The sequence below is a fragment of the Antechinus flavipes genome, chromosome 1 (genome assembly GCF_016432865.1).
Source record: "Antechinus flavipes isolate AdamAnt ecotype Samford, QLD, Australia chromosome 1, AdamAnt_v2, whole genome shotgun sequence".
Taxonomy (NCBI): Eukaryota; Metazoa; Chordata; class Mammalia; order Dasyuromorphia; family Dasyuridae; genus Antechinus; species Antechinus flavipes.
In genome coordinates this window covers 121,052,265-121,079,420 of record NC_067398.1, presented here as the reverse complement: position 1 = coordinate 121,079,420, position 27,156 = coordinate 121,052,265, and the positions used below count along the sequence as shown (strand labels likewise).

Genomic DNA, 27,156 nt, shown 5'->3' with positions numbered 1-27,156 from the left:
TCTTATAAGAACTTCTTTTTTTTGGTCTACCAGGACTAAAGTTACTGTTATCAAAGACTCCTGGTGTTTTCTTAACCTTATAATTTTGTAATTTCTTCTTCTATCTAGTCATCACATCATTTGGATACCTATATATCCTTCAAAGTCTAGTTCAAGATCTCCTTCTATCTTGGTATTTTTTCAGATCTATTAAGAATAGGAACAATGATCTCAAATTTCTTGAAATTCACAGAATTTATAGTCCTTATAACTGCTTTTGTAATTTACTCATACCTAATTTTCAGTTTTTTATACCTTACTTTCCTGATTCGATCATAATAGTGTACTGAAAAGCCTCCCCACCCCAAGTAATGCTGTTATTATCATGCTTATGTACGTGTATATTATGTTTGTCAAGTTTATAATTAAAATAAAATCATGTCCTTTACCTTTTGAATTCAGTATCTTATACACAGCACATCCTTATTAAATTTTTAATGACTAACTGATTTCATACAAAAGAATTCTATCATAACACAAAGGATCACTATCTTCCTTCAGATTCAACGAAAGATAGCCCAACACCCTGAACCCAAGCACAATGCTTCCATTGCAGTACCCTCAGTCATCATTCTGAGAAACAATTCCTACATCAATATGACTTGGCAACTATTCCTAAAGGTGCTACCAAAAACCCAAAAGAGAAAGTTCTTGTCACCTAAATCCTTAGAACTATCCAATACTTCAACATCAGGAAAGTATGTTATTTTAACAGTAGAAATGACAGTAAGGAAGAATCATTATCATCTTATTTTGCAACCACCCTAAAGGAAGGTTGCCTAGTCATCTGATTAGCAGCTGAATCCTTAAGTGTAGTTTCCTTCATTAGAATATAAGTACCTTGAGAGCAGGGCTGTCTCACTCTATTTGTATCCCTAGTGCATTGACCATTTGCCAATTATGTCATATTAAGAGATATTCAGGCACGAAAGGAACTAGTTTGTCAATGGTATCACCAATCATTTTAAAATTCTGTATTTTTCTCAGACAATTTTTGTAACTGAGTGAAAGTAAGTGGTAAAATAACACTAGTAGATCTACATCCCAAAGAGATTTAAAAAAAGGAAGAAAGAAAAAGAACCTATATAAACAAAAATATTTATATCGGCTCTTATTGTGGTGGCAAGGACCTGGAAATTAAGGACTACCCATGAATTGGGAAACAGCAGAATATGTTTTGGTACATTATTGTGATGAAATACTGTTGTGCTGTAAAAAAAGATAAACAAGATGCTTTCAGAAAAACCTGTAAAGATTTTACATGGACTGATGAAAAGTAAAGTGAGTAGAACAAGAACAATGTAGACAGTAAAAACAGTACCATAAGACATCCACAGTTGATCAAAGTAGCTATTCTGATCCAAGACAATTCTATGAAAAATATTATTCACCTCCAGAAAAAGAACTGAAAGAAGTCTGAATGCAAATCAAAGCATACTTGTAAAAAACTTTCTTATTTTTTCTGGAAAGATCAAAGTTGGGGGGGGAGGGGAGTATCTGTGTTCTCTTTTGCAACATGGCTAATATGAAAATATTTCTTGCAAGATTGAACCTATATACCCTATATCAAATTGCTTGATTTCTCAAAGAAGAACAGAAGAAAGGAGAGACAATTTGGAATTTCAAATTTTAAAAAAGAATCTCTGTAATTGGAGGGGGAAATTAAAAGCAACAACAACAACAACAACAAACTTCCACAGGTAGGAAGCCAGGAAGTGGTGATTAGGAGGGAAGAGAGGCCCACTATTTTGGAAGACAATATACTGTACATAATGATTTTTTAATAGATAGTTCCAATTCTTGTTAAGTATAACTTAGAAGGTGAGTTTCCACTTATCCATTTGTATCCCCCGTGCTTAGCAACACTTGGCTTGCAGTAAAATGTTTAATAGATGCTTCCTTAATTCATTCATTCATTCATACCTTTTTATTTGAAATCTTATTCCCCTATAAATTCTCTCATTGGTCCAAGCTCTTACCAATGAAACAACAAAAAATAAACCAATTCCGATATGAGTTTTTCAAATACAGGAAATTCAATATCATGTCTCTCTTGTTTTTCCTCTTCCTCTACAAGATTCTCTTTTCCTTCATCTTTCAATCACAATTATTCATTCAACTCTTCTTTAATCCATCAACAAAGGTTTAATAAGCATCTTCTATATACTAAACAGTCTGTTAGATACTGGAAATATAAATAAATGAAACAAAAGATCTTACATTTAAAGGAGGCGGTTAAAATGAACAAGTGAGAATATATATGTAAGAATAAATATAATAAGAATATATGCAAATAAATATCAAGTAATTAAATACAAGGCGATCAAAGGCAGGGCACTAGTAGTTACAGTGATTAGGAAAAAGCTCCATGAAGATGCTTTAAGAAGACTATCTCTAAGAAAAGAGAGATTCTATATGAGGAAGGTGAAGAGAGATTGCATATTAGGACCTCCAGTGTAAAGCACAAAGATGGGAGATGAAGTGTCACATGTAAGGTTTACAGAAAAGGTTAATCTATCTGTGCTGTAGAATGTGGGAAGGGGAGTAATGTTCATTGAGCCTGTAAATATAGATTGGGGTCAAATTGTACAAGTCCTTAAAAGTTAAAGAGATTGTATATTTCTATGCTGTAGGTAATAGGGATTTACTGGAGTTGATTAAAAAGGGAATTCACATGGCTGGACTTGCACTTAAGGAAAAGCACTTTGGCAAGTGTATAAAGGATAGATTAGAGTGAAGAGAGACTTGAAACAGGGAGGCTAATTGGTCTGTTGCAATAATCTAGATGAGAGATGATGAAGACCTGAATTAAAGTTGTATCTATATGAGAAGAGAGAAGGGTTCTATTGAAGCAAGAGATGTTGTAAAGACAGAAATAGAAAGATTTGGTAATTCTTAATGTATTTTCAACAACTCTACCTCAAAAAATTCTGGTCACTTTCCATTGCATATACTGTAGTTTGTTTGTTAGTCTCTTTCTAAGGAAACATAAAATGTCTTTCCCTCTGGTCAGAAATTATCCTTCCTTTTTTTATGAATTCCTAGCTATTTTATATTATGCTTACTTGAAAAAAAAAAAGTTTGTATATATTTTTTCTCCTTACTACTTTAGAGCACAGATTATTCACCTTTATAAAATGCTCACTGTCTTACACAGAGAAGGTGCTCAATAAATATATATTTAACTGAAAGCATTGGATCTAGAATTGGACACAATAATATGGTATTCTAAAGAAAAATACTAGGGAAATGTTTTTAAGAAGAGCATACTGGACAAAGTAAATGTCCATTGAGTGAAAGGAGGCTAATGAATGGTGCAATATGAATGTAATGGAATATTGTAATGCTATAGCAAATTATAAATATGATCAATAAAAGAAGCAGAGACGACTTATCTACACATAGCAGCATATTTTGTGAAATTAAATAACTAAGTAAAACCGTTGCCTACTAATTATTTATGCCTGTAAAAAGTGCTGCATGAATGCAATAAATATTTGTGCAATAAGAAATTATGATGAAGAATTAAGAATAACATTCAGATCTGAATGAAATAATGCTGAATGGAAAAAGTGGAAGCAAAAGATACATAATAATTATAATAATCTAAATGAAAAGATCATGAATGGAAGAGACCAATAATGACCCAAAAGAAAAGATAGTTGAAATATATATCTCCATGTTTACAGTAAAGAAGCCAGGGGCTGGTAGAGCAGAACAATCTATAAATTATTAGAAGAACTTATTTTTTTAAAAAAGTACCAGGAACAGATCCAGATAGAATAACAACAATACATAAATGCACACATACAAACATACAGTAAAGGTACTTTTCTCACCCAATTTTATACAAGAGGAAATTGTATTTAAGATCCCACTTTCTGTGAGAAGTCTTTCACAGTACTCTTTAATCTTAATGCTTTCCCTCAGATTCTATCCTCAGATATCCCTCAGAGTCTATCTATACTAGTCTATATAATCATTCTCATCTTTTGTTCATTAGATTGTGAGCTCCTTGAGATCAGAAACTATATATTTTTCCCCTTCTTTGGTATTAAAAAACTTACTAGCACAATTCCTGGCACGTAGCTAAGTATTTAATGAATGCTATAAGATTTACTGGAATCGGTGACTGATTTGCTAAAAGTCAAACAACTATTAAAAGAGCAGAGTTCAAGTTGCCTGGGGTGGGAATAAGAGACACGGCACACCATATAAAGAAAGTAGGAAGGTTTGAGAGCCAATACTTTATTTTATAGCAGTACAAATGAATAAATATGAAAATAACATAAAATAAAAGTACGTATTTAGATCAAAACTTTGGTCTGGATGGTTTGAAAAATTAAACAAGATAAAACAAAAACCATTTCTAGGCTTGGCACCAAGTTTCAGATTACAGGAATACTTGCAGACTAATAATCAGACGTACCACATAGCAAATATTTATGTTTAAATCCATATACATGCACATATTCATATGCACTTAGGAATCCATTTAATACAGATCTATAACATTCATTAAGCTGGTCTTTTTGATAGCCTGTTCTTTTACCACAATCTAGATTTTCTTAAATAGTTGAAGAAGATGAGTACTTGACTCTTTTAATTCTAAATTCAGTGTTCTTTCTACCATGTACTTTTTTGGGGCATTATGGTATTATATGGCTCAAGTTTTTCTACCATTCACAAAAATACTAACCTAGAATCCTGCAAAATGAATACTGTATTCCCCTGTCTTCTCTTTGATTCTATAAACAGTTATATGCTTTACTAAAAGTCCACAACTTGTTTAATAGCCAGTAATAACAAATCAGATAGATCTTGTCCATATCAATACTGCCAACCCTAACCAAACAATTTAACTGATGTATGTGATTTTTATTAGGGGAAAGCTACAGAATTTAGTAAAGTTCTAAATCTAATTTTAGATACAATTATTTGGCACTGTGAATCGGTGTTGGAATTGAAGAAAGGAAGACCAAGGCTAAAATCCATAGACATTTATTTAGCTGTGCGATCCTGGGCAAGTAACAATCTCTCTCAGTCTCAGTTGCCTGATCTGCAAAGGGAGGAAAGCAAAAGCATCTACTTCAAAGATTGTGAATAACTTTGTAATGTGCTTTTTTTTTTAAAGCTTTTTATTTACAAAACATGGACATGGCAACACTGACCTTTGCAAAGCCTTCTATTCCAAATTATCCCCTCCTTCTCCCTCCACCCTCTCCTAGATGACAAGTAGTCTAATACATGTTAAATATGTTAAAGTATTATGCTAAATTCAATATATGTATACATGTTTGTACAGTTATCTTGTTGCACAAGAAAAATCGGATCAAAAAGGGGGGAAAAATCTGGGAAAGAAAATAAAATGCAAGAAAGAGTGAGAATGCCATGTTTTGATCCACACTCAGCTACTAAGGTCCTCTCTTTGGGTGTAGATGATGTAATATGCTTTTGAAACAATCCTTTCCATTTTTCTTCAACAATATGCTTCCTTGATCATTTATTCTCTAATCTTCAATTTTTACAGGTTCTTTCTCGACTCCTTCAAATTATTTTTCCCCCCTCCTCAACTCCTAGAAAAAGATGTTTAACTTCTTGTCTTCAGTTCCTCATTTCTCACTTTTCAATCTTTCACATTTTCTGATTTGCAGCCTCTTCATTCAACTGAAACTTTTTCTCCAAAGAAAACCAACAATCTCTTACTTGCTAAATTTGATGGTCTTTTATTAGTCCTCATCCTTCTTGAGCTCTCTGCTGCATTTGACAGAACTGACCACCCTTTCTTTCTTTCCTCTGAGTTTTCTCGAGACTTCTCATTATGAATTATCTTTCCTATTTATGTTGATGGGGCTCTTTTGCTGGTTCACCATCCTTATCAAGTCACCTTACTGAATTCTTTTCTTCTTTCTGTACTTTTTTTCAATGATCTGATCAGCTCCTATAGTTTCCTCTAAAGAGATGACTCTCAGACCAACATTAAGTAATTCAACTCTTTCCAGAGATTCACCTTATAATGGATGGGAGAATAAATAACAGGAGCAAATCAGATAGAAAGGTCCAATGGTAAAGCAAATGATAATATATCTTTTTACTGTCTTTTCCATCAATAAAAACCATATCATGGACTTCATAAAGCACACAAAAATTGTAAACAACAACAAAACAAAGATAAAAGACATTTTAAGATGATTATTTTATTACAAGTACAAAATATATGTATATATTTTACAAGATTTATGGTAGGGGAGTGAAGCCAGGGGAAGATAGATAGGGCAACTTAGGCTTACAGGGAAAGGAAGAGCTAGGAGGAAACAACCTATTGGCCTGTTGAGAATCTTGGGACTAACTGTCCATTATAACGCACAGTATATAGAAAGGTGGTGACTGTAAGCACACTCAATGGCTATGATATTTTCCTTATTTCTAGTATTTTTTCAGGCACCTCAATGGATTGTCTTAAGTACATCTCCCCTTGGAGAGCACATAATACACTGAGGTCAAGTATTCAGTTCTCCCAGTGGAAAGATTAGATTTGTTCAATACTAAAGCCAGACTGTTTAATTTCAGAAGTCATTTTTAAAAATATGTGTTATTAGCCAAGTGAAAGGATGAATAAATTAGGACAAATGTTCATTAATAGAAAAACAATGATAGCAGTTCTAAATCCTAAAACTCAATGATTGACTGAAAACATCATTTTCAAAGGAAAACTTTATAGTTGTTAGGTGCTGAGCTCCTAAAAGGCAGAGATCTTGTATCTGCCTTTGTTTGTTTCCCTAGCACATAGTATGTGCTTGTTGACTGACTAAAGATTTAATACAGTTTTATAAGGCTGGCACTAAAAAGCCAGTCTTTGGTTCCACTTATTACCACAGCCTATTCTTTGAGTGACAATTAACAGAATGATATCTCATCCAGTTTACTACAACTCACAGAAAAATATTAATGGTAGCTCATTAGAGAGGGGCACATAGGACCAATCCATTGTAGTTCTAATATGTGTGAAGGACTTTAACTTACTCCCCAGGGTTAGGATAAAATGAGATATTTATAAAATGCTTTATAAACTGGAAAGAGCTTTTAAAATACTAATTGCCTTTGTTATTATAATTACTATTATATATATATATATATATATGTATGTATGTATATATACAGAGAGAGAGAGAGAGAGAGAGAGAGAGAGAAAGAGAGGATGAACTGACAGTGAAAAAGACTAGAAGCCAAAGAGATTAATTGCTAAGAATTTTTTCTGACCTATTTAATGAATAAATAATGCAATGCAGTAGAGTCAAAAGACATGGCTTCAAATCACAGATCTACCATTTACCTGTGTTACCCTGGGCAACTACAACCTCTCAGAGTACTAATTTTTCCTCATTAGTAAAATATGGGAGTTGGATATGACAACTTTTAGGATCCCTTCCTTCTTTGAGTACCACTCTTATGCATAAGCAATATCTCCCTGTGAAACATTAACCCATTGCTCCTAATTCTGCCTTTTGGTGATTGGTGATATCTGGCAGAAGAATGCCTGCAGGAATGGGGATTTCCCAGGCAAGACTGTCTTTTTTCACATACAACACCAAAATACATACATACATATACATATAATTGCATATACACAACAGGTACATTACATCATATTAAAAAGAATAATGTAAAAAATAAGTTTCAGCAAGAAACAGAGTCAATATTCTTAGTCATATCTCTATCTGATGGGATATCCCTGTCCTACAGCAAATACAATGAACAATAAATTTCTCTGCTCACTCCTTTTCTTGCCTTCCATTTTCATCTCTTATTCTAAACAAAGGGCTATAATATTATATGTGTTCTCTAAAAGATCTCTGATTCAGACCATTCTAAGACAAGAGTTCAGGCAAGAAGAAATGCATGGAGTAAGCACAGCTAAATACAAGTCAAGAGATGAGAGTATAGATTCATGATCAAGTAGGTATAGAATAAAAATAGAATTTACACGATTTAGCAGCTCACTGGAAAAGGCCGTAGGGTAAATGAAGACTAGAAAGAAGAATCAAAGAAAGTGGCAACCTTCTCATTCAACACAACACCAATATGGCTTACTATATTATGATTTAAATAGACTAATATAGCCCAGAGCTAGGAACCAAATTACAATGTGATTTCTATGGGAAAATATATCTTGCATTCTAAACCTATTTCTAAATGGATTTCTAAAACAGAACTCATTTATTAGTCTGGACTATCTGTGTTTCAACTATCCATGCGGTCCTATATCATCTAGGATAAATCAAAGTTGATTAGTTTCCTAATTATAAGGAAAAACTAAGGTAATTATAAAACAAAATTTTAATGAAAAAATTATACTTTCATACTATTTCAATGTCAATGTAATAGTTATCGAATTAATTTTTCAAATGAAATGTAACAGTAGACAAATCAACAAAAAGCTCATTTGAATCAGATACATGAGACAATAGGACAGAAGAATGAAAAAGAAGTTTGTTTTACCTTGTCTGGTGCTTTTCCAACTAAGCAGCTGTGTAAACCTTAGTGCTTAAAACTTTCTAGCCCTTGGTTCATTTAGTTTCTGCACATAGTAGTTACTTAAGTGTCAGGTGTATTATATCTATCTTTAAAACAGACTGGAAACTCTCATCTCAAAGAACCAGTACTACCATCTACTGGCAGAAATAAAGAACTGCAAATAAATCTGAAAACTCAAGACTTAAAAAATTCTATCAGAGTTTTAATCATTTAGCATCAATTACACACACATACAAACTCTTCCATTGCCTGAAAATGACAAAGAACTGAAAGACATATGATTCAACAAGAGATAAGATTATAGTATTCTTTATATTAAAACAAATATGAAGCTACAATTATGAAATGCCAATACTGAATTGATTTGTCCATTAAATGAATATAAATGATAAAACTTTTATTTTACCAACATTACTGCTCAACAATTTATTTTGAACAATTCTATTAAAATGCTTTAATATGACTATCCTAACTTTCAATGGAGCTATATTCTGTCCTGTGTTTAACACATACTTCTAGGCAGGAAACTTTAGGAAAGATTTTTAAGCATGAGTGACCCAAGCAGTTAAAATTGAAAAACACTCCATATGAGAATAGGTCTAAAGAAATTTAGTTGCAGCTGAAGATTTAAGATAGAAGATTAATATATAAAGATCTACTAAAGGTTTTATTTTATTTTTTTTTTAATGGATAAGGGAAACATGGATATATTTGGAGACTTCAAAGAAATAACTAGTAGATAGAAGGGAACAAAAACATTGGGGAGAAAGGTTCATCAAAAAATGTAGGTAATTTAGTGGAGAAAAGGGAAGATGAGACTAAGGATACATATATACATAGGAGGTTAGTTTTAGAGAATTTCTACCACCTTCCCTTTTGTTTTACAAATGAAAGAACTGAGGACCAGAGAATATAAATCATTTCTTTAAGGTATAAAAGGTAGTAAAAGAGCCAGAATTGGAAGCTAGATCCTTGACTACAAATCCAATATACCTACACTGTTTCACACTACCTTCCCAACATTCTAAGATCTGAAAGAGAATTTGGCACGTTTATATTTAAAAAAAGCAGATAAGTAGCCCAGTAGAGTGCTGGGCCTGCAATCAGGAAGCCCTGAATTCAAATCCAACCTCAGACACTCAGTAGCTGTCCCACTTAACCTGTTTGCCTTAATCCACTTGTAAAGGAAATAGCAAACCACTGCAGTATCTTTGCCAAGAAAATCCCATTTGAGGTCATAAAGAGTTGGAAATGACAAAAGAACCACAGTAACATTTTAAAAATTCTATTCCAGGCAGTTCTTCAGGGCTTGTAGTGGCACAGTGGACAGAATGCCTGATGTAGAGAGCTTGAGTTTAAATACAATCTTAGGTACTTATTAGTTTTGTCAACACCACTATCTTACTTATCACAGATTCTATTTCACTTTCTTCACAAAAAGAAAAGTATGGTCAAAGAAAGATGTAGAAAATCAAAGATGTTGAGACTTGATTATATGTTCAATTTTTGACAAATGTTAGAATCACATAAACTAGGATGAAAAAAAATCCACTTATTTTAGCTCATCTTCTTCAATTCCCAGTGCTTTGACCTACCCAATGGTTGGAGACGTTTGTCAAAATAAAAGATTAAAGATAAAGATAAAGTCATATCAAATCCTACAGGAAAGGGGAAGGACAATTATAAGCTACTTAGCATTTTTTAAAATACACATTTGGTGGCCTTAATACTTCCATAATGAAATGTTTTCTAAAATATCAAAATGAATAACTGCTTTACTTAACCAGATCTACAATTTGACGGCAAAAGGAGCTCTCAAGGAGGAACTTCCTTTATTAATGCAGACTGGCAATTTTCTTTGCAACCATACCCTGATTTATAAAATGTTTAAAATTCATTTTTTCCACTGTGTAGTACTTTCAATTGTGTTTCTTTCTAGATACTTCTTGAGAATCAAAACCTCTGTTTTAGTAATAATCTGAATGGAAACAAGTTAAATTTTTATTAAAAATAGTACCTTAACAGATATTAGATTGGCTCCAGAAACTCGAGACTTTTTTCCTTATTTCTAATATGACATGAGGTTCGTAGGTTACTTATTTTTTTTAATTATCTGAGTGTAACAGAATTACATTAAGATTTTTACTCAAAATCACATGAATTCTGAAAATTCAAAATTAATTTTTATCTGAATGTTTTGAGGAAAAAGTCTTATGTTCTTTACCAAAAATGCTGGGAGTCCACAAGAGGGCACACTTTCAATGACTATAAATGAAAAATCATGGAATCATCAAAACTGAAAGAAACCTGAGAGAGACCAGTCCATAGGACATCCCCCCTACCCCCAACTATCTCCTCATTTTACATAGAAGGAAACTGAAGGGCAGGGATATTAAAATAATTTCCTGGAGTGGTATGACCTCGGATAAGGATTTTAAAACTCACCTGAAAAATATGGGGAGGGTTGAAGAGATTCACTTTATGATTTAAATGTTATTATTCTACAAAATCAAAGCTTTCATTTTAGTAGATAAAAAGTAGACTAAAAGGTTAATCAAAGTTTTATATTAACAGAAGAACAATATATATGATTCCTGGCTACAACATGGGAAAATCACTTCTGCTGATTTTCTGGTCCAGTCTCCTCCCTAATAAAATGAGATCATAACACTTCCAAAACCTAACACAATTGGTTACTTGCATGAGGAAAAAAAAATTGATATATTGAAAACAAGTTGAAAGGATCTCTAAATGCTAGGGAAAGCATTTTATTCTGGATCAACAGGGAGTCATGAAAGTTGCATGGATAGGAAAAGTTACAAGTTCAGATCTGTACTTAAAGAAAATCACTTTGGCAAGTGTAGGTGAAGATGGACTGAAGTGGGGACAAATTAATCAGATCATTATCAACAGTCTAAGTAAGAATCTGATGAAAGCCTGAATCATTCTAGTGGCTATGTGAGTAAAGAGAACAGATTGGATGTGACAGATGTGGCAAAAAAGATTTGGCAATTGTTTAGTTATATGTGGGATAAGGGAGAGTAAAAAGGTCAATTAATATCTAGCTTACAAATCTGAGAGATTAGAAGAATGAATTCAGAATGAGAGTATAAAAAAGAGGATCCAATCCAGAATCTTATATGAACACCCATAGATGGGGGCATGGTAGAAGAGATATACATGATAAACCAACAAAGCCTGAGAAAGAATGGCCAGAAAGATAGGAGGAGAATCAGGACAAAGTAGTATCAAAGTAGTATAATGAGCAGAACCAAGAGATCATTATATACTTCAACAACGATAATGTATGAAGATGTATTCTGGTAAAAGTGGATTTCTTCGACAAAGAGATCTAACTCAAATTCAATTGATCAATGATGGACAGAAGCACCCAAAGAAATCCAGAGGAGAGAGTAGAGTTGTGAATATTAAAAGTGAATAGACTATCTAGGAGAGTTAATCAATGGTATTAAATAACTATTGGGGGGGGAGAGAATTCATCCTATTTAGCAATTTAATCATAATTTCAGAAAGAAATGAAAAATGAATCAAAGGAAGTAAAAGCAACATATGGAGATTTTTTTAAATTTTTTTTTTTTATTTTGAAATCAGTCTGAATGAGAAAGAAAAATCAGCTTTTGTACAATATCTTAAGGGAAAAACAATTGGGTTATGGAAGCTACAACAAATTTAACTATACCAAGAATCATTCCAATATGCTGAAGTCACTATCAAAAGTCTTTAAAGCATTCTAAAATGTTGAAAACATAGTATTGGAAGTACATGGGCAAGACATGATAATCGAATTTAATATCTTTAAGGGGAGAGACAGTTTGATTTGATTGTATATGCTAACCTAGCACAGTATCTTGAGCTTGGGATGTGCTTAATATTTCTAAGTCTTAAGAAGGGAAGGGAAGTAGAGCTGGGGGAAGGAATAAGCATTTATTTAGAGCTTACTAGGTACCAGGGAGTGTACTAAACAGTTTGAAAATGGATTTTCATAATAACCCATGAGATAGATGCTATTATTAATCCCATTTTACAATTGAGGAAACTGAGGCAAACAGATTAAGTGATTTGCTTCAGTCAATCAACTAATGTCTAAGACATTATTTGAACTCCGGTATTCTTGACTCCAGGCCCCACTGCTCTATCCAATGTACCACCTAACTGCCTTTGACAAATCTTTCAATAGAGGATCCTACAAATACCTGAATAATGAATACTTGACTAATAAATGACTGTTGAACTGATTGAACATAAAAAGGAATATTATTTTTCTGTAAGAAATGACCAGAAGGATGAATACAGAGAGGACTGGCAAGACTTACATGAACTGATGCTAAGTGAAATGAGCAGAACCAAGAGATCATTATATACTTCAAAAACAATACTGTATGAGGATGTACTCTGATGGAAGTGGATTTCTTTGACAAAGAGATCTAACTCAATTTCAATTGATCAATGATGGACAGAAGCAGTTACACCCAAAGAAAGAATACTGGGAAATGAATATAAACTGCATTTTTGTTTTTCTTCCCAGGTTATTTATACCTTCTGAATCTAATTCTCCCTGTGCAACAAGAGAACTGTTCGGTTCTACACACATATATTGTATCTAGGATATACTGTAACCTATTTAACATGTAAAGAACTGCTTGACATCTGGGGGAGGGGGTGGAAGGAGGGAGGGGAAAAAAGGGAACAGAAGTGAGTGCAAGGGATAATGTTGTAAAAAATACCCTGGCATGGGTTCTGACAATAAAAAGTTATTTAAATTAAAAAAAAAAAAAGATTGAACCTAAAAATAACCAGTTGGCCCAAATGTTCAAACTGTAGGCAAAGATGTATATGAAGTCACAGCATCATAAAAATTATAGCAGAAAAATCCTTTTGATGACCATGGATTTAGAACCAGAAAGGATTCATAAGTAATTTAGCCCAAACTTTCTCAATTTGCAGATCAAGAAACTAAGGACCAAAGAGGTGAAATGATTTGGCTATGGTCACAAAGGCAAATCAAAATGAGATCCTCTTATTATATAAATACAATTTTTTTTACTATACCAAGTTATTTCTCTACACAAAGCCAATTATTGTTACCAATTATCCAACAAGCATTTAAGTTCGTTGTGGGCTATGAGCTGGAGATACAAAGATGAAAATAAGAAATCTGTCCATTTTTCTCCCTTAGAGAGTTTACAAAATGTTACCTCTGGGGAGTTTTTAATCTACCTGTAGAACACAGATAAAGAAAAACACAAGTATATATAAAAGAAATAAAAGATAATTTTAGGAGAAGGTACTTATAATTGAAGAGATATAAAAAGGTTTCATTTAGAAGATGGCACTTGAATTAAGTCTTTTTAGGCTATAAAGGATTCTGATCATCAAACAGTGTTATTAGAGAGTCACTGGAGGTTGCTGAAAAGGAGAAAATAGGCAGCCACTGAAGTGATCAGTGAAAGGTGATGAAGATTCAGATGAGGATAATGGTTTTGATAGTGGGAAAAAGTGGACAGACTGAAGACATGTCAAGGAGGAAGGAATAATACAGATTTGTCAACGGACTGGATGTAAAACTCTGGTTGCCAGCTGAGAATATGAATACTATTCGAGCAAAGGAATTTAAGTAACAGTCACCTAGCTAGAAAGACAATCAAGAGTATAGTGCTATGTAAAGAGTGTAGTGCTACATAAACAGAGATAAAAGAGAATCCAAAAGAAGAGAGTAGTCAAAAGTGACAAACATTATTAAAAAAAAAAAAAGATGGTAAAAAAACAAAGTTAAAAAAGATGAGGCTGAAAAAATGCTGAAAGTTGAGCAATTAAGACTTCAGGGCAGCTCTAGAAAGAACAATTCTTTTAAATGATAAAATCATAAGAGAGACTGAAAAAAATGAAAACTGAGTGAAAAGTGGTAGAACAAACTTTTTTTTAGGAGTTGATGGAAAAGGGGAATAGAAATATAGGAAAACGGTTTGAAGGGGATGGTTGAATGTTGTGAAAGTATTTTAAGGATAAGAAAGACAGCTGATTTCTAAATAACGCAGAAAAGAGCCAATAAATTGGAGGAAATTGGACATTATGGAAAGAGGATGAACAGGAGGGCAATCTACTGAGAAGTTGGAAAAAATATGAACTCAAGTGTATGCATAGAGGTTGGTTTTAGTAAGAAGGTGAACAGAAATGTGGTGTAGGAGGCCTAAAGAGATTAAAATAGATGTGTGTGTGTGTGTGTGTGTGTGTGTATAAAAATGTATAAAGGACTGGCCTTGGATTCAATAAAGCTTTGGGTTCAAATCCTATTTCTAATAAATATTATTTAAATGACCACAAGCAAACTCCTGGGGGACCTCAGAGAATTTTCTAAAAATCAAATTACTGATAAAAATAAATAAATCGCCCAGATTAACACAAGAGGAAATAGAATAGATAACAATTCTGTCTCACAATAAGAAATTGAACAAGCCACAAATGAGCTACCTATAAAAACAATAAACCCCAAACCCCAAATCATATGGATTTAAAAGTGAATTCTATCAAACATTTGAGGAAAAATTCTAATAATGTATATACTGTTTGGAGAAATAGGTAAATAAGGAGTCCTACCAAATTCTTCCTACTATACCAATATGGTTTTGATAGCTAAACCAGGAAGCGCTAAAACAAAAAGAAAACTATAGACCAAGTTCTCTAATGAATATTGATGCAAAAATTTCAAATAAATACTAGTATGAAAGTTACAACACTATATCATAAAAATCATATACTATAATCTGGTAGGATTATACCAAGAATGCAGACCTGGTTCAATATTAGGAAAATTATTAACATAACAACATCAATAACAAAACCAACAAAAATCATATAATTATCTCAAAAAAGAAAAGGCTTTTGATAAAATACAACATTTATTTCTATTAAAAACTTTAAACAGAAGAATAAATGGAGTGTTCCTTAAAATAATAAGCAGCATCTATCTAAAGCAATCAGCAAAGATACATTATCTATAATGTGAAAAGGCTATAAGCCTTGCCAGTAAGATCAAAGGTAAAGCAAGGATCCCTATAACACCGCTATTATTTAATACTGTGGTAGAAATGTTAGTTATAGCAAAAAGAGAAGAAAAAGAAATTAAAACAATTCAGATAGGCAATTAGGAAAAAAAAACCATCACTCATTATTATTTAAAGAATACCAGAACCAAAAATGGTTGAAATAACAACTTCAACAAAATTGCAGGGTATGAAATAAGCCTACATAAATTTTTAGCATTTCAACAAAATTTAGCAGCAAAAGCTAGAAAGAGAAATTTTATTTAAAATAACTGCAGACAACATAAAATAGTTAGGAATTTACCTGCCAAGACAAACCCAGGAACTATATAATACAATTACAAAACCCCAAAATTTCTTTATAGAATTAGAAAAAAAAAAAAAGTAAATTCCTCTGAAAGAATTAAGGTCAAGAATATCAAGGGAATTCTGTATAAAAAACAAAAACAAAAGCACAAAACTTAAGGTGACCTAGAAGTGTCAGTTCTTAAACTATATTGCAAAGCAGTGTTCATTCAGTTAATTAAGAGTTAAGTGGTAGAGTAGATTGGATACATACAGTACACAGCTGTGGATGACAATGGCAGTCTAATGTTGGAAGGATAAAGGTGTAAGATCCCTTTGTATTGCAAGGACTATTGTGACAACCGGGGATGGTTTGACAAGGACTGGGTATAGGCCAGCATCTCACACTATGTGATTTGGAGTTGGGGAGGAAGAGGAGGTGGCATGGGCAAGTAAGTGGATCATAAAATACTTGCCTGTAGCATCTATAGAGAGGGGAGGTATCTTGAGCATTCTGGGATGTAGAATTAGTGATTTTTATTACATTAATTTAAAGTTTTTTTGGTTTTTTGTGTGTGTGTGTGTTTTTTTTGTTTTTTTTTTTTGTTTTTTTTTTTGCAGAACAAAACCAGGGCAGCAGCTAGTAGAGAAAAAAGCAGCAAACTAGGAAGGGATTTTTTCAGTAAGTTTTTCTGATGGGAGCCTCATTTCTTTAGTATGGATAGAACTGAGTCAAATTTGTAAGAATGTCATTTCTCAATTGACAAATGGTCAAAGGACATAAACAATTTTTAGAATAATCAAAGCTTTTTACAGTCATATAAAAAATGCTCTAAAACACTACTGATTAGAGAAATACAAAATAAAACTACTCAAGATACTACTTCATACCTATTAGATTGGCTAATATGACAGAAATGGAAAACAACAAATGTTGGAGGGGATGTGGAAAAACCAAGACTCCAACGCACTAATAATGGAATTGTGAACTGATCTAACCATCTGGGAGAACAATTTGCCGAAAGTATTATAAAATTATGCCTCCCCTTCGATCCAGCAATACCACTACTCTTTGCCCCAAGGAGATTTAAAAAAAGAAAAAGAACTGTCCTAACTGCAAAGGGGTATACGGAATGGGAAGATGGGTCTCATTCTACCTTCCCCTTGATAGGCAACTGAGGGTAAGGATTTGTTTCCAAGAAAACAACTATTTTCCATTAGTCCCTTCAATACTCTCTCTGTCTCCTCCTGTACTGTAAAAATCTCCAACCTTTCATACTCCTCCTCCTGCTGCAGGAGCAATCTTCTGTGTTGCATATTGGCCTTTCAGGATACCTCATTAGGTTTCCATAGGAGCAGCTGTGCAAATGCCACTAGGAAAATTCCTCCTCAGCCTTTAATAAATCTTGTGGCTTTTAAAGTAACTCTAGAGATAGGGAATGGTTAATAAACCTTTTTTGAATGGGACAAAGAGACAACTAGGAATGAGTTCGAATGTTGCTGCAGACATTTTACTAGATGTTTAACAGTGAAAAAGTCACTTATCTCTCTGTGTCTAAGTTTCTCATCTATAGAATGAGGCAGTTGGACTTGATGGGCTCTAAGGGTTTTCCAACCTCTAAGTTTATGGTTCCATGGATGGGTTGTAATCTGGATGGCAGATCTCATTACATTATCACCTCAAATACTCATGATGTTCCCAAACTTGGTATTATTCTTAATTCGTCAATTTTCTTACCTTACATATGCAATTACTTCAAATCTTGCTATTTCTACCTCGATGATATCATTTTCATCTTGTCTTCTGTCCATCTACATAACCTCCATCCTACTTTAGGTGCTCATGATTTTTCATTTGGACAGCAATCTCTCTACTAATCTCTCTTCTTCAAAACTTTCCTCCCCAATTCATCATTTCAATACCTACACAAAGTTATTTCCTTCTATGTAAGGTCTAACCAGTTCCACATTCCCCTTCATTAAGTACTAGTAGACCCCTACTAGATTATTGGTATAAAATATAAATTCTTTAGACACTGAAAATCCATAGCCTGTCTCAAGCCTTACTATATATTATTCTCCCGAATTACTTAACAATCCAAGCCAAATTAGACTCCTTGCTTTTCTTCTTACTTATAGAAAAACCCAACTACACAACTGAAAATGAAATTTAGGGTATAACAGCATCTACCAAGCAGAACTACTAAAAGATGGAGAAATAGCTTACAATAGAAAAGTTTCTACTCAGAAAAGATTGGGGGAAAAAATGGATTTTTGGTTTTGTATGGTAAAGGATTACTATCTAAGTAAGCAGAAAAATATAACATCTGCTGAAAAGCACAAACACAACCTATTTTTTATTTTGTAACTTTCAATAAAAAGAAATCTACCTGTTTGATAGCCATAAAGAACAAAATGAGTAAATAATGAATTAATAAACAATTTATAAGCCTTCCTTACCCTACTCCTTACATTACATACAGGGATTAAAGAAACAAACAAAAAGATGCAAACTTAGATTGTTTTTAGTAAAAACACTTTTAACATTAGAGCAGGAGTAAAAGGAGGGCTTATATTTTAACAAATTTATTTCATCTTAACATTCTACTCTTTTAAAACTTTTTTTTGTGCATTTCAAATAACATGCATGATATAGTGGCACAGCAGCTTCTATGTATGACCTTGCCAACTTTGAAGGGGTCCCTCTATGATGTAGATAACAGAATCTTTCTGTCTGTCCTGAGAGATTTTTGTCTACATTCTCACAAAAATTTGCCACAGGAAGCCTATTCAATACACTATAGACTGTTTGGCTATCCATATATGAGTCTTTGTTCGTGTTACACGATCATCTCATATTCAGTCTCTCTCATACGATTCTTTAATAACTTTACATTCCTATTTTTCAGTCCCTCATTAGTCACATATTAAAGCCTGCTCATATCCACCATATACTTCTCCAGTATCCTCTGTGTGATACTCATTTTTAATTCTTTCAACACTGTTGTAGTCTAGGTTTCTCTGTGGTACAGAAATACTGGAGCAATGATAAGGAAGACTGAGGTCATTAAGAAATCTTGGCATTTTCCAAAAGCAATCCAAACCACCATTCTTTTTCCTTGCTCAATTCTGAATCCAATTCATTGTACATTTCTACATATGCATGCAGTTGGAACAAACTCTAAAAGGTGTCCATCCAAATATATGTTGAAATTTGGCCAATAGTCATTCTTCATGTCTTTAAAATGGTTTTGCCTTCCACTGCTTCCTAAGACTCTGTTCACAGTACATGTATATATTTATAAATAAACACACATATATTGAGGAGTACATATCATTTTTCAAGTGATTGGGGGGATGCATTTCAAAAACGTTACCAACCTCTTTATAAGGTTGTGAGAGCTACCATGAATGTCACGTTCAACTTCTAATTATAGTATTTTAGACCTAGAAGGAAAGTTGATGATCACTAAATCCAATTCTCTTATTATAAATAAATGAGACAGTAATCTGAAATGAAAGAAAAGGCCTTGTTTTTGAAGAAAGAGGATCTAAGTTCAAAGATGTATGATCTTTGGTAAATCATTTAGTTTCAATGAGCCTCAGTGGAACTAAACGAAAGCTTATAATTCTAAAAATTTCTTTTTTTAGTTAATAGTAAGTACTCAGAGTAAAGGGCAGTAAAAGTCTAGTAATTTTTCTATTACACCAGAAAACTCCAAAAAATGAAAGAAAACGACAGTAACACTTAACAAGACCCATAATAATTGATGCTAGGAAAAACAAAACAAAACACCAGCAATGAAATGCACTTACTTCAACTCAATTACATCATGCTGAATATAATTAATAGCAAAATAATCAAGTCAATTCCAGTGTAGTGAGGTGGAACATACATAGAGATAGAAAAAACTAAAAACACAGTGAATCACAACCTCAAATAACAGGTTCTAGGTAAAAAATTTTATAGGACAAAACAGCAAGCAAAGCTGACTACTTTATGGCAACTGGAAATAAGAAACGGGATGTTTCTTTTTACAAAAAGGTTTCAGATAAACCACCAATGAGCTAAGCAATACTAAGCACTTGATAAATACATGTAAAATTGAACTGAATCTGTAACTATAAATTTTTAAAAATCCTCTCTGTACATATTCATGGTTAAATATACACATCTTTTAAGTCACAATCACAGAAAACCACTGAGGCAAAGCACAATAACAGATAAATTAGTGCTAAAATGTATTTGATTAAACAATTTTAGTTCAAGTCTCTGGAAAGAAATAATATCCAAAAGAAATGGGACAAAACATAAATTAAATGGTGAGAAAAAATAAATGGAACTAAAACACCATTCACACAAAGCTCTAATGACAAAGTAAATAACAGAAGATTATTTTTAGGATTGAAAAATAATTTAAATCTCTGTAACTTAGGCCCTAATGACATCACAAACTATTATTCCTAGATTTTAAACATCAAATCTGTTGAAAACTAATTTTCCTGGCTTTTGCCTAAGTGGTACCTCAATCAATAAAACAATCAAATATCTATTAAGTGACTATTATAATATGTACCAGACACAAATTAGTGACTAAGCTCCAGAAGTTTATATATTAATGGGAAAGACGAGATACACTATAAAGGTATATAAAAAAATATATATAAAACAGATATAAAGTACCCTTGGAGAACAAGACACTAGAATACTCTTTGGGAAGGTGTTGCAATAAATATGGGCAAGTAGTAATTAGGTTAAGTAGGAATAGAGATAGAATGATGTGAAAGACATTTTTCATTTGAGATATGATCACATGGAAAGAATCCATCCAAAATGAAAATTTTCTAGTTTGGTCATTAGAAGAAGAGGCACAGATATTTAGGGAATAATATAAAGTTATTCATCTACTTTTGGTTAAATTAGGAACTTTCACTTTTAAAGTGCAACCTTAAATTACAATTTTTTTCACTTTTGGATTACACTATTTTAGTTAATTATTTCCAGCATCATACAACATCATAAAATAAGTCAGTTTATATGAATGGAAAGAACTAATAAACAGGGAAGGGCAGTGTTTTCTTTTACTACTAAAATTTTTTTTTCTTTTCTTTTAAAAAAAAATAAGAGTTCTCCTATTATTTGGTAAGTAAAAAGATTTATTCTTATAAGTATTAATAGACATGAACATAAATGATTTTCTGATCTATTAAATTACTGCATCATAATTACAGACTAGTAATGGGATCAAATACTAAACTGAATATAAAATAACTCAAAAACATTAATAAGAACTGTTCTATTTTCTTTTTATGCAAGTATTTCAATTTTTTAAATTCTGGAAACACCAATCAACTTCAAATAAAACAACTTTATTTTGACTTTAAATGAGGCTTTAGTTCATTTAATAACTATAATATAATTCAAAAGTTAAGTTTTTCATGAAATACATATCAGAAAAAAAAGAAAAATTTGAGAGAGTAGTTTCTATTATTTGCTATTTGGCTACTCATTCATTAGAATTTCATTGCTGTCTCCATTTGGGATGGGATCTTTTTGGATAGTAAGGTGGTTCCATGGATAGAACTCCTTGCATGAATCAGGAAGACCTGAGTATTAAGACACTTAGTAGCTACATGAACCTGGACAAGTCATTTAACCTCTCTGTCTCATCTTCCTCATCTGTAAAATGAGAAAATAATACCAGTTACTTCCCACAGTTATTTTGAGGTTCAAAGTAGATATGATTATAAAGTACTCAAGCACAGTGATTGGCATACAGTAAATACTATATAAATGTTCGTTGATCCACAATTGATTACTATTTATTACATTATGATCTATAAAAGATACATAAATGTATTTTATTTTTGTGCTCTAATATATGGTCAATTTTTGTAAAAGGTATGTGTGGTGTTAAGATGGTATATTCTTTAGCAGCAGTTTATGTCTTTTAGATCTAATTTCTCAAGCAATTTGTTCAGTTCTATAGTTCCATTTTTATCTTTCTGTTAAATTTGCAGAAGATTATTATATCTACATCAAGAGGCAGGGTTGTTGTGACAATGAAAGAGATAATATTTGTAAAGCATAGTGCCTTGCATGTATAGAGCACTATATAAATTTTTCATTCCCTTTACCTTAAATGCTTTTTATTTATTCATTCCCTTTTACCTTAAATGCTTTTATGTCATTTAATCGTTGTTATGCAAGTTAATTATTTACTGCAAAACACTTAATATGGCTACATTTTTAATAAAATTGCATATAAGGTGTGACATATGTAATCAGTCTTTAGATTTATCAGAAAAAAATTAGTCTTAAGACTTATCAGCAAAAAATAAATGGAAACAGAAAGCCTGGGAGTAGGAAAGGCATTTCAAATCTATTAAGCAAAAATAGAAAAAAAAATCCTGCATTTTAAAAGAAAAAACAGATCTTAATTTCATAAGTGATACATAAACATCTAAATAGCTCTTACTTTCATTCTGTCTTAAACTGGGGATTCAAAAACTCTTTAGAGTTGACACTACGAAGATATTTATCTGATTTTGTCCTAAATTCTGGGTTCTGAATTAATAATGGCATTGTAGAATGCCAGCTTTGGAGTCAGGAAGACTCATCATATCCTCAGTTCAAAAATCTGTCCTCATACACTTAACTATGTGAGCTGGGTAATTCACTTACTCCTCTTTCCCTAGTTTCCTAATCTGTGAAATAAGCTGGAGAAGGAAAAGGCAAAATCCTTTAGTATATATGCCAAAGAAAACTCCAAATAGAGTTTTCACGAAAAGCAGGGCATAAAATGACTAACAACTCTTCAAGGTTTGAAAAGTACTTTACAAATATCACATTTCATCCTTAGAGCAACTCTGGAGAACAGGTACTATTATTACATGAGGAAATGAGACTGGATCTCAATTCAAAGTCTTACTGACTCTAAGGTCAGCTTTCTGTCTAAATTTTTATTCTGATCTTTTCTGTGTGAATAAAGACATTCTATCTGAAACAATGTTTGGCTCTAGGATGAATAAATATATGACCAACTGGGTTGTTATAAGAACTTCAAAGTATTGGATGAATTAATTAATTAACAGGTATTAAGTCCCTAACCACCAAGTATTCCATAGAAAGACAAAAATGAAATAGTTCCTGGCCACAAAGAGTTTATATTCTACGAAAAGAGATCATATACATCTACATACATACATACATACATACATACATATATATATATATATATATATATATATATATATATAATATATATATATATAAAATATAGCTGATATTTATAAAGCATTTCTATGGTGCTTTAAATATTTTAAATATTATCTGAGGTGCTGTTATCACATTTTACAATTACAATTAAAGAAACTAAACCTAAAAAATGATGATCAAGTTCCAGAATTACATACTTGTATATCTTTAAGGCAGAATTTGAACTATATAGCCTTGAAGAGAGTGTAGTTTTGAGGAGTAAGGAACCAATGGCTGAAAACAAAAACAAAACAGGAAAGAGCTGTTGTACCAGGCAGTACCTGAATACTGAAAGAAGTCAGGGATTCCAAAGTAAGTAGTGAGGAGAGAGTGAATTTCAAGTGGAAGTGATAGACAATTAATTAGAAGTCAGGTACCTAAGAGCTGAAGTGTCATGTGCCATGTGTGAAAAACAGCAAAGTAGATAGCTTGATTAGACTGTAATATGTGATGGAGATGAATGTAAAAGTAAGGTAGGATTAAACCACTTGGTGAAAAGATTTAAATACTAAACTGATAAATTTATATTTGATTCTATAGTCAGTAAGATGCCTTTGGAATTCATAGTATAAATATGGTCAAATTTATAATCTGTCTGGTAAGTTCAGTAGTTATATGACGTGTAGGTTGATATGGAGAAAGACTTGAGGCAGGAGGACCAATTAGGAGACTATAGAAATAATCAAAGCAAATAGTGATGAGGAGTTTAAACTAGGGAGATGGCTCTGTGTAGGAAGGAAAGGATATGAGAAATGTATTTACAATAGAATCAGCAAGACTGTACAACTGAAAGAACATGTGAAGAGTTAGGAAAGACAAAGTTAAAAAAATCCTGAATAATCAGAAAAATGGACTATCCTCAAAAGAAATAGAAAAATTTGTAAGAGAGTGGAGAAGGTTCAGGAAAAAAGATAATGAATTCAATTTGAGATGCATTGTGAAAAATCCAATTTAAAATGTCTAATAGGCAGTTGGTGACTGGAGGTAGGAAGAGAGATAAGATGAGATATGCTGATCTGAGAATCATTTGTGGACATGAAAATTAAATCCATGGGAGTTGTTGATCTAAGTGGGTTCTTAACCTGGGGTCTATGAACCTGGGTGTGTGTGTGTGTGTGTGTGTGTGTGTGTAATGATAATTGTATTGCAATTAAAATAGTATTCTTTGTAATAATATAGATACTTTATTTTATGAATTTAAAAATATTACTTTAAAATGAGGTCCCAAGGTTTCATCAGTGTGATAAAGAATCCAGTAACAAAAAATGATTAAGAATTTCTGTTTTAGTAGAGAAGAGGACCCAGAACATAGCTTTAGGGTACAATCCAATCAAGAGGCTGAACAGAAATGAAAACATCCAGAAAAGAAACTAGAGAAACAGACAAAGGAAAAAAGAATAAAGAAAAAACGATATCAGAAAAACAAAAAACAGAAAAAGCAGAGAATATTCAGAAGCCAAAAAGGATAAAGGCTGGAAAAGGTCATTAGATTTAGCAATTAAAATACCATAAGTTACACCATAGTCCTTAATAAATTCAAAATTGATGTATGAACCAAATATTAAAAATCATAGTATAAAGCAGAAGAGAAGCAGATAATGTATCTTTCACAAGTTTAGGTAAAGGATGAATTCTTAACCAAACGAGAAAGAATCAATTACAGAAGATAAAATAGCAAACTTTGATTACATAAAATTGAAAAAAGGAAATAGTTGAGTGGGATGAAAATCTTTCTATCATGGCATAAGGATACATAAACAATAGATATATTTAAGACAAAAGCCTATAGCCATATGAAGAAATGGGCAAAGGAGAAAAAACAATTCTAAAAAGAAACAATGAAAACAATTAATAATCATATGAATGCTAAGTCACAAGAACAAGAAGAATACAAATCTAAACAATTCCAAGATTTCACCTCATATCCAGAAAGCTGGCAAAGATTACAAAAGATGATAATAATCAATTCCGGAGGGATTGTGAAGAGACAAGCACACTAATGCATTTTGGTGGAGCAACTAACTTGTGACTTGGAATTAAGCAAATAAATTACCTAAGATGCCCATAACATTTGAACCAGAGCTTCTATTGTTTGGCATTTATACTTTAAGATCATTTATAGTCCTTCTAGTGCAGAAAGTTTCCATAAACATGAATCAATCTACCTATTTCACCTTTTTTGATAGCGTGGTCAAAGGATATGTGTTTCCATTAAATAACTTTTTGGCCTAAGTTCCAAAATGCGAGGATCAATTCATAGTTCCACCAAAAATGTACTACTGTGTCTATTCTCCCTAATCTTTACTGTGCTTATTCTCCATTAGTGCCTACAGTTGTCATTTTCCTCTTCTGTCATCTTTGCCACTCTGATTACGTAGATGATACAAAGTTGCTTAAATGTATACTTCTCTAATTAGTAGTAATTTAGAGAATTTTTTCCTATGATTTTTTAAAATCTGGATTATTTCCAATATCTCTGGAGTCATTATATCCCAGCCAAATTTTCATGTTCTTCCATTCTTGTATTCATAACTACTAATTAATTTATCTGCAAAACTCTTCCTTTCTTTGGTTTCTACCATATACTGTTTCCAGTTTTCCATAAATATGAGAACTCTCCATGTTTCAATTCTTAGCTTTTTGATCCTCTACATTTTCTTCCTAAAGAACTTCTAGGGATCACACAAGAGTTAAGAATAGTAGTTTACCTCAAACCTCCCCATTTCTTTCTTGAAACCCCTCCCTTTCCCTACCTTCAAGGCTTCGCTTCCTTTTCAAGAAGGCTTTACTGATTTCTCTGTTATTATTAATTCCTTCTCTATACCACAATACACACATACATGTCTAGAGACACACAAGCACATGACATCTGGGGAATATATCATATGCCCCAAGTAGAATCAATGTAAGCTATAGGCAGATCCTGTATTGCCAATAAACAGCACAAAGTGAGTGTCTGTCGGTCTGTCCGTCTCTCACACGTACACCTATATAATGCTTGCTTAATAACAAGGACTAAACGTAAAGCAACTAAAAGCTGAAACAAAAGTCAACACAGAAACACTGCACAAGGAAAAGATCCATGAACTATCATGAAAGAATGCAAATATTTAGAGGTCCCACACTCAGCACCCCCACTGGCCAAAACCATCCATTTCATGCTTTATGTGGGAGCAACACAAGGTTCTATAACAAAAGTCTAGGAGTGGAGATTCTTACCTGACCCCTTCCCCAAGGCAAAGATTAAGCCTGTTAATGATTCTTCTCAGACATATAAAGGTGTAAGTAATGTAGGAAATATGAAAAGAAAGATGCATCTCTGAGTTGGATAGGGACCATTATTTGTTTCCCACTCAAAAGAGCCATAAAATTTCCTACTCTGGGTAAAGAGAAAGAGAGTGACGAAGAACAAGTGCAAATTAAAAGGGAAAGAGTCAGAGAGTTGAAAAAACTGACATAAATATTGGGGAATACAAAATAAAGTCTGAAAAACCAAAGGAGAAAGCCTGAGGAGAAACCTCACTCACTCTATTGGTCCAATAGAGATTCATAAAGATAAAGGTGTGAATTCAGCTAGCCAATAGAACATTATAGGAAAGAATTATACAACAAAGGAAAATGAACCAAAATTCCCTGATTAAAAAGAGAATTTTGTGGTTTCCTAAGACTTCGTGAAACAGCAAGAAATTACAAAATGGCTGGAAAAGAAAAAAGAAAGAAAATTAAAAAAAAAAAAAAGTTAAGCCTGAAATAAAAAATACAACAGATTAAAAAACAACAACAAAGCAAACAGAAGGCAATGGAAAATGCCGGAAGAAGAAACTATAAGAGAATAATATGGAATATAAAAATAAGGAAATAAAAGAAAATTCTACAGAAGAGAGAAAAGAGAAAGATTTTTTTTAAATGAAGGCATGCCTAATGCAAATAACTCAGAATTTTCACTCTGTAATTAAACAAATAAAAATCAGAATATAT

General features: G+C 32.5%; 1 protein-coding gene across 2 annotated transcripts in view; it reads right to left on the bottom strand.

Moving 5' to 3' along the window:
• The window catches only part of NIPBL (NIPBL cohesin loading factor), a 240,986-nt gene that overhangs the window by 115,161 nt on the left and 98,669 nt on the right, over positions 1 to 27,156 (bottom strand). The window lies entirely within an intron of this gene.